Source organism: Camelus ferus, chromosome 3 (assembly GCF_009834535.1).
Source record: "Camelus ferus isolate YT-003-E chromosome 3, BCGSAC_Cfer_1.0, whole genome shotgun sequence".
NCBI classification, from domain to species: Eukaryota; Metazoa; Chordata; class Mammalia; order Artiodactyla; family Camelidae; genus Camelus; species Camelus ferus.
In genome coordinates, this window is record NC_045698.1 from 24,826,990 (window position 1) to 24,834,076 (window position 7,087).

Below are 7,087 nucleotides of genomic sequence, written 5' to 3' on the forward strand. Positions count from 1 at the left end.
TTAACAAAGACTGATATTTTAGATTAATTCATGGGAAAAACCTAAAAAGGGGTCACCATTTCTTCTAAATCATGAAGCAAGGAGGTGTCAGCATGGATTCCTTGAAATAGCCATACCCAGGATCATTTCCTGCCAACATAACATTGATCTTATTGGAAGTTTATGCCATGCAGGCCCACCTTCTCTCCATCCTTATCAAACTCAGCCTCCAAATTGTCACCCTCTTCAGCATCTCCCACTATTTACACCATCTCCTCTTTCTCTCTTTTTTTTTTTTTTTTTTTTCTTTGAGCTAAACGTTACTACGCCCTCTAGCTATTGCTTCCATGAGATGGATCTGAGTCTTTCATCCTTGTTGCTCTCCTTTGGATCTCAATGTGGCATTTTACAGGGTTATTCATAATGTTTTCATGATATCCTTGGGAATAAGGTAAACAAATATGGACCAAATGCAAAGACAAGTGAATTTGTAACTGGTGGAGTGACTTTAGCAAATACAGAAGATTCATTACGTGAATTATTCATTATCCCTCTTCTTCAATGGACTCAAGAGTCCTCAAGAATCTTCAATGGACTGTTAACTCTAGGAGATACTGACCATGGGTCTCTTGCTCACCTCTGTGCTGCAAAACATCAGCAAAGAAATTCAGAGAGAGAGAGAATCCCTGTGAATTATAATTGTGGTTGACACAATGCTGGAAGAAATTTGAATTTAATTATGTTTAATAAGTAAAAGAGGACCCAATAACAAGATTAAGATGTTAATAATAGGTAACAATAGATAATAATAGTTAATGTTATTGAGGGTTTACTATGTGAGTCAGACACTGTGATCAGAGCTTTACAGGCATTATCTCATTTAGCTTCATAACTCTGTGAAGTAAGTACTCTTAAAATTGCCATTTACACATAGCGAAAATGGCAAGAGAGATTATATAACTTGCCCAAAATCGCACAGCTGATTAATTAAGTTCACAAACTAGGAACCCAGTAGGAACTCTGAAAGCCATCCTTTTACCCAGTTTGCTCAACCTGGGTATAAATAACCAATTGCACAACCAGGATAAAGGAAGTATGATTTAGCATTGTCTAAAAATAAAACTAAAAGGGTTTTTATCAAAGCAAATTGAATCTAATTTGCCATGTGAGGTGGCCCCTCAAGAATCCAATGTCCTCAAAGCTTTCATGGTATAAACTCACACACATATACACTCACACACAAATAATACTAAAAAGATCCAACTGGTTCTCTCTGCAGATCTAGAAAAAGGGACATATAAGATTATAGGACCATCTCTATTCTAAAAAATTACTCTCCATCTCCTGGAATTTCTGTTAAGAGGAGGCATCCCTCTTCACTCACTGATGCATTTCATATTTATTGAGTACCATAAGCTGTATATGTGTGTGTGTGTGTCTCTGTGTGTGTGTGGAGGTGGAACGAAGGTCACCTTCCTCCTTCCCAAACGGTCCCTTGCAGCTCTGGAGAAGGGAGGCTGAGTGACATGGGAGTACCTCTGCTGGAAGATGAATGATGCTCAGATGCCAATGAAAACCAGGAATTCTATGATCATCAGCTCCTTTTAGCACTGGGGGCCTGGTCTAAACCTGAACGGGTTAGCCCAGCAATACCCACCACGTGGGCTCCCTCTAAGCCCTTCCCTTACTCCTACTCATTTTTTAACTAAACAAATGTGCCCTAACTCTGCCCCCAACACCTTTTGCAACTTACTCTGTCTCCTCTTGTATTTTGCTGGCACATTTGACTTAACAAATTTATGTCGCCTGCTGGAATAGCTCCTCCTGCCTCCAGTGGTCTTTCTGCCATGTTCTCTGACACAGACTCTGTTGCTAGAGGCATCACCAAAGATTCTGTTGAGCCAGGGATAAACAAACCTACAAGCACATTCACTCTCAGATTCTTAGCATCATAAGGACAGAGTGAAATTTTGTTTTCAAGCATGTGTCAAAACAAATCTGGAAAGAGACGCCACCAGCATCTTGTGGCCACAGTTCAAAGCCCCAAAAGGGCCTCCCAGGGCTCAAAGCAGCACCCCAAGCACTCGAGCTCCAAGCAAACGCTGTTGTGTCTTTGCTCACTTCATGCTAACCGCAGGGAGACAGCGACACTGAGCGCCGTCTAAAGCAGCCTCACCTCGCTGTGCCCCCACAAACCAGGCTGAAACCACAACATCCTTCTGCTCTGCCTACAGCCGACTGTTCCATGCACTCCCAAGGTAGATGGCTTACTCTTTGCCCACCAGTTTTGCCATTTGAGCCCATTTCATGATAAAGTTCCTGTAAATCAAGGACAGCCTTTGCCACCAGGCTTCTTGCAAAAGTGTCTACAGGTAAAGTGCCCAGGATTGGAAGACATCTCTCTGCTTTCTCATGCTGTAGGAGAACTTGGCAATTTCTTTCCAAATGCAGCTACCCTAAAACTATGCCACAGCTCATTCTTTTGGAGGGCAACCTCCTCCAAGCTGATAGCATTTCTAAATGCTGCATTTTCCTAAGGGAGGTGGGAGAGAGAGCAGGCAAGTAGTAATAAATACTTCTTGGGTATTTGGCTTGTGCCAGCCACTTTCCTAAGCACTTTCTAAGAATTAACTCATTTAATCCTCGCCTCTTGGTAAGCTTATAAGGTAGGGAGATTACTATGTTCATTATAAAGCAAAGGAAGCTAAGGCACGAAGGGGCAAAGAGCTCCCCTAGCTCTCACAGCTAGTAAGAGGCTAGGATTTCTCCGTGGGAGGGAAGGAGTTTGTTTCCAGTGTTGTTGCCCTTGATCCTTTGACTGGGCTGCTCCTCTGTTGTGTGGGTCAAGGAGAGGCATCACAAGGTGTAACCACGTGTGTAAAATTCCCCACAACTCTCAGTTAAGAATTGGTCTCTTCAACCCTCCATCCTTTGAGCATTGCCTCGCTACTGACAGGGGCTTTGGCTTATGAAATCTGACTCCACGGACTTACTCACCTGACTTTTTCGCAGTCATTTTGCTTGCCTTACTTGTGCTCCTGTTCTCTCTGTTCTTCCTCCCGCCTCACCCCGATTCCGAGCTCCGTTATGTCTGATTGTGATATCCTTCTGTTTGGCCTTGACCTGATCACATAAGGCCCACTCACCTTCTAGCCTCCAGCTCAGCAGAAAGGCTCTAAACCTTTTGTCCTGACAAACACTTTAGACTGAGGACAGGGGGTCAGAGGAGACCCAGAAGGCACTTACCAAGCTAAGCCCTCCACTGCGAAGGGGTCATGATAAACCAAGCTGCCTCCATCAGCCTAGCAGCTTAATTGAATGGTCCAATGAAGGAGCACGGACTTCCACTGAATTTCTCCTGTTTCCTGGGCTGTGGGACGATGAGATGATTTCACACGACAGGGCGGGCTGCAAACACAAATACTAGAGGGACTTGGCAGGCATTTTAAAAATACATAGCAGGTCAGTTTTGTTTTTTTTTTTCCCAATGGCTTCTCAGTCAGTCCGGCTTTAATCTTCCTCCTTTAAGAGGATAGATTTTTCTGTTTTCTAAATTCTATGACAGGAAAACAGAGTACAAGTACTATGATAAACAGCAATTAATCCTCAACCCCGCAGCACAGGAAGGACCACAGGGCCTGGTGAGCGCTGTCACGTGCTAACTGGCTGCTACCAAACATTACCTGGCAGTAACATGCTGTGGGAAGCTGGAAATTCTGATCCCTATGCAAAGTCTCTTAAATTGTAAATATTGCCAATTAATTCCAATATTTTAAAATATTGTGGGGCAACTCTGTGTGAACTGAACAATTATATTCACGGGCCTCGTGCGGCCTGTGGCTTATCTGTTTTCCATGGGCAGGTTTCCCAAAAAGGGGTCACTCCAAGCAAGTCAGAGGATAATTGTGGCAGCAAGAGTAGAGGCAGCCAAACCCAATGCTTCACAGATTAAATGAAACCACGTGCCCAGGGCCACCACTACCTCCTATGGCACCTTCAGGTGACTCTCCCTGAGGTGCCGTCTGGGAGGCCTCCCTGCCTGCAGCCCGAGACAGCCCCATGGCAGGATGCAGCAGGTCTAATTCAGGGTTCATAAAGCTCAGCCCCCACTCTCTTCTCAGCTGGTCGCATTTTCCCAGTGCACAAACCACCCAACCTGGCACAGCAGCATTGATGTGGCCCCTCCCAGCACATCTGGATGCTCAAACCACGTGGGTGACAAAATAAAATAATTTGGAGAAAGAAGGCTGTCAGTGGCCAGGGTTCTCTGGCCGTCATTCTGCAAGTCCAAGGCTGCCGGACATTTGACCCTGCTGTGGGGCACAGGGGTGCAGAACTAGACCAAGATGAGAAGTATGACCCTCACTACAGCCCATTTTCTCGTCATCTGCATCTCCTGTCCATGCTAGAAGGATAGAAGAGGCTGAGCCTTGAAGAAACCTGCTGGTGGTGAATAGGGCAGGTCCAGGCAGAAACACAAACACCTCCTACCACCCGCCCCAGCCTTTACCCTCATGTTCCTTCGATGAGGAGGGCATTTAGCGATGCACATTCTACCTAAGTCTTGATTTTACCTGCAAGGCTCAATTGAAATGAAAAAGCCAGCACCGCTTCCTGGAGCCACCCCTCCTCCTACGACTAGGACCGAGTAAGGCCACTGAGGTGGTGATTACTAACACCAGGCTTCAATTGTGATCACACTGTTGCCCCAGAAACCACAGCTGGTGGATCTCTCTCCAAGCTGGCTGCAGACTCACTTCAGAAGACATTCCCTTCCTTTCACAGAAATTCCCAGTGATAGAAGAGTCTGGTCGGGAGATATGTTCCCCATGCCCACCCTGTCACCCTGTCCCCCTTCATTTCCACCAACACATTCCCTTTACTCTTTGGAAAAATAAAATGATACTTTATGAAAGTGAAATGTCTCGTTTGAAAAGCTTGTTACTGATTTTAGGGGCACTCTGGGCCAAAGCACTCCTTTTGTTCTCCTCTGGCTCCCCACCTCCGTCCCAGCACTCACTCACCCACACCAAACACCCCCACAGCCGAGCTGCCTGAAGGCATCAGGGACCTGAGGATGGAGAGCGATCTTGTCTCCCTCAGCTTCCCTGTGAGGTGATGAGTGCTGCTCTCTCCCGCACAGAAGAGAGCTGAGCTCCATTTCCACGCTAGAGAGGCCAAGAGAACAGCTGACGGGTGGGCAAGACTGGCCTTGCTCTAGAGCCAGTGACTAAACGTCTGGCTGGCCCCCTGCCCCAGGAACCTCTTCAAGAGCTGAGTAGGTGGGATCTGCTCAGCCATGGAACTCTCTGATTTAGGTCCAAGGGCCCAGAGAGATCCAGGTGATAAGCCATTATTTCTCAGAAACCGAGAGTTTCTGCTGGGGGTGGAGCAGTAACCCCACTATAAACTTAATCTGGGACTCAGGCCCATCTGCAGAAGATAAAATCTGGAGACAAAATATACCTTGAGCATGGAAGGAATTCGAGCAGCTAGATTGAGTAACAAGGTCAGGGCCACAGTGAGTTTTCTGTTACAGGGATTTGTCTTCTGGAAAAGCCCTCTCATGACAATGAACCAGAGGGGACTGTAAGTTAATGTTAAAAGGGCTGTTTCACTAAAACCCTGGGAAATATGGCTCTAAAAGAGAACACAGAAAGAAGACAGACAAAGTTCTTTGCTCCCATCTAGAAGAGAGATCTGTTGCTTTGCTCTCCTCCACACCCCCCACACAACAGGGCTCAGTGTCCCAGAAAGAAGATACTCTGCAGAAAAGAAAAGAAAAGAAAAGTAAACAAAAGAAAAGAAGGAAAGAAAGAAAAAAAGAAAGAGAGAAAGAAAGAAGGAAAGAAAAGAAAGAAATTGCTGGCAGGAGTAGTGATGCCCAGAAAAAAGGAACAAAGTCAGTGAGAAGTAAGAAATGGCAGATTCTTTGGTGGCCCACCTCATCTGTTTTTGAGCACATGTAAGAACCACCTCTGTCCTCCCAAAGATGCCCCAGAACACTTCAGCAACATTTTTCAGGAGGCTCATGGTCCTCAAAGGGTGGATAGGTTCAACGGCCAGAGACGTTCGAATTATTGTTCTTAATGTTAAGCCATTTAGAACCTTAAGGTGGTGACATCTGGAGAAACTAGATTTAAAAGATTCGTGTATTTTAATCTTCAGAGTCTGTTTAGAATTTCCATATAGTTTCAGTTTAGCCTGCATGAAATGTTTCCTAAGAGTAAGTGGTACTATACCCAGTGGATCACGGACGAAGAAGAGGATTCTTGTTCTGGGCAGATTTCCAGGAAGCTACAGGGTGGGAAGGGTGCTCCGTTTCTAATCTTTAGAAGCAGAGCTGCCTCCCTTACTCCTCAAATCCTCCTCTCATCTTGGCGGCCGCAGATCTAGTGTGGACTCTGGAACTGAGAGGTTCCAAATCTGCTTGCAGGCTCACTGATTCGCAAATCAAAGAATTCTTGTATTTCAAGAAGTCGACTCAGTCGTAATAATTTTTAATGAAATTCTGGTGTTAGGAAATTGTATGTTATTGCAAATTTAACATTGGAATGGTGATCACAGTTCAAACTATGGGGATGTTACAGGAAAAAATTGAAAGTGCCCTATGACACTGACTCACTCTGTCTGCCCTGTCAAAAGTTCCCTTGTCAGATAAGCCCCTGGTGACATCATTACATTTTCATATCCTCAAAAAACAAGTTGTGTGGCTTGGAAATTTTGTCCTTTTCCACCATGCTTCTTAAATTGGAATCCACCAACATGACAAAGTCAGCAGTGCTGTGAGAGGAGAACACGTGGAACCACTGGGCTGCCATCTCCCTGGAGGTTTGTGGGTGGAAAGTAATGGTTATATTTGCAAGAAGTTGCTCTTAAATTCTTTTTAAATAGATAGCATATGGAAAAGTTCAAAGCTTGTAAGAACATATGGTGAAAAGCAAATTTTCATCTCAGTCCTATCTGCCAGTCCCACAATGCTCCACCCAAGAGTCAACTACTATTACTAATTCCTTAATTATCCTTCCAGAGAAGATATTTGATAAATAAAACCCCACTCAATTTAACACAGATTGCAAGTGATATAAAACAGTGATTTTCAAATGGT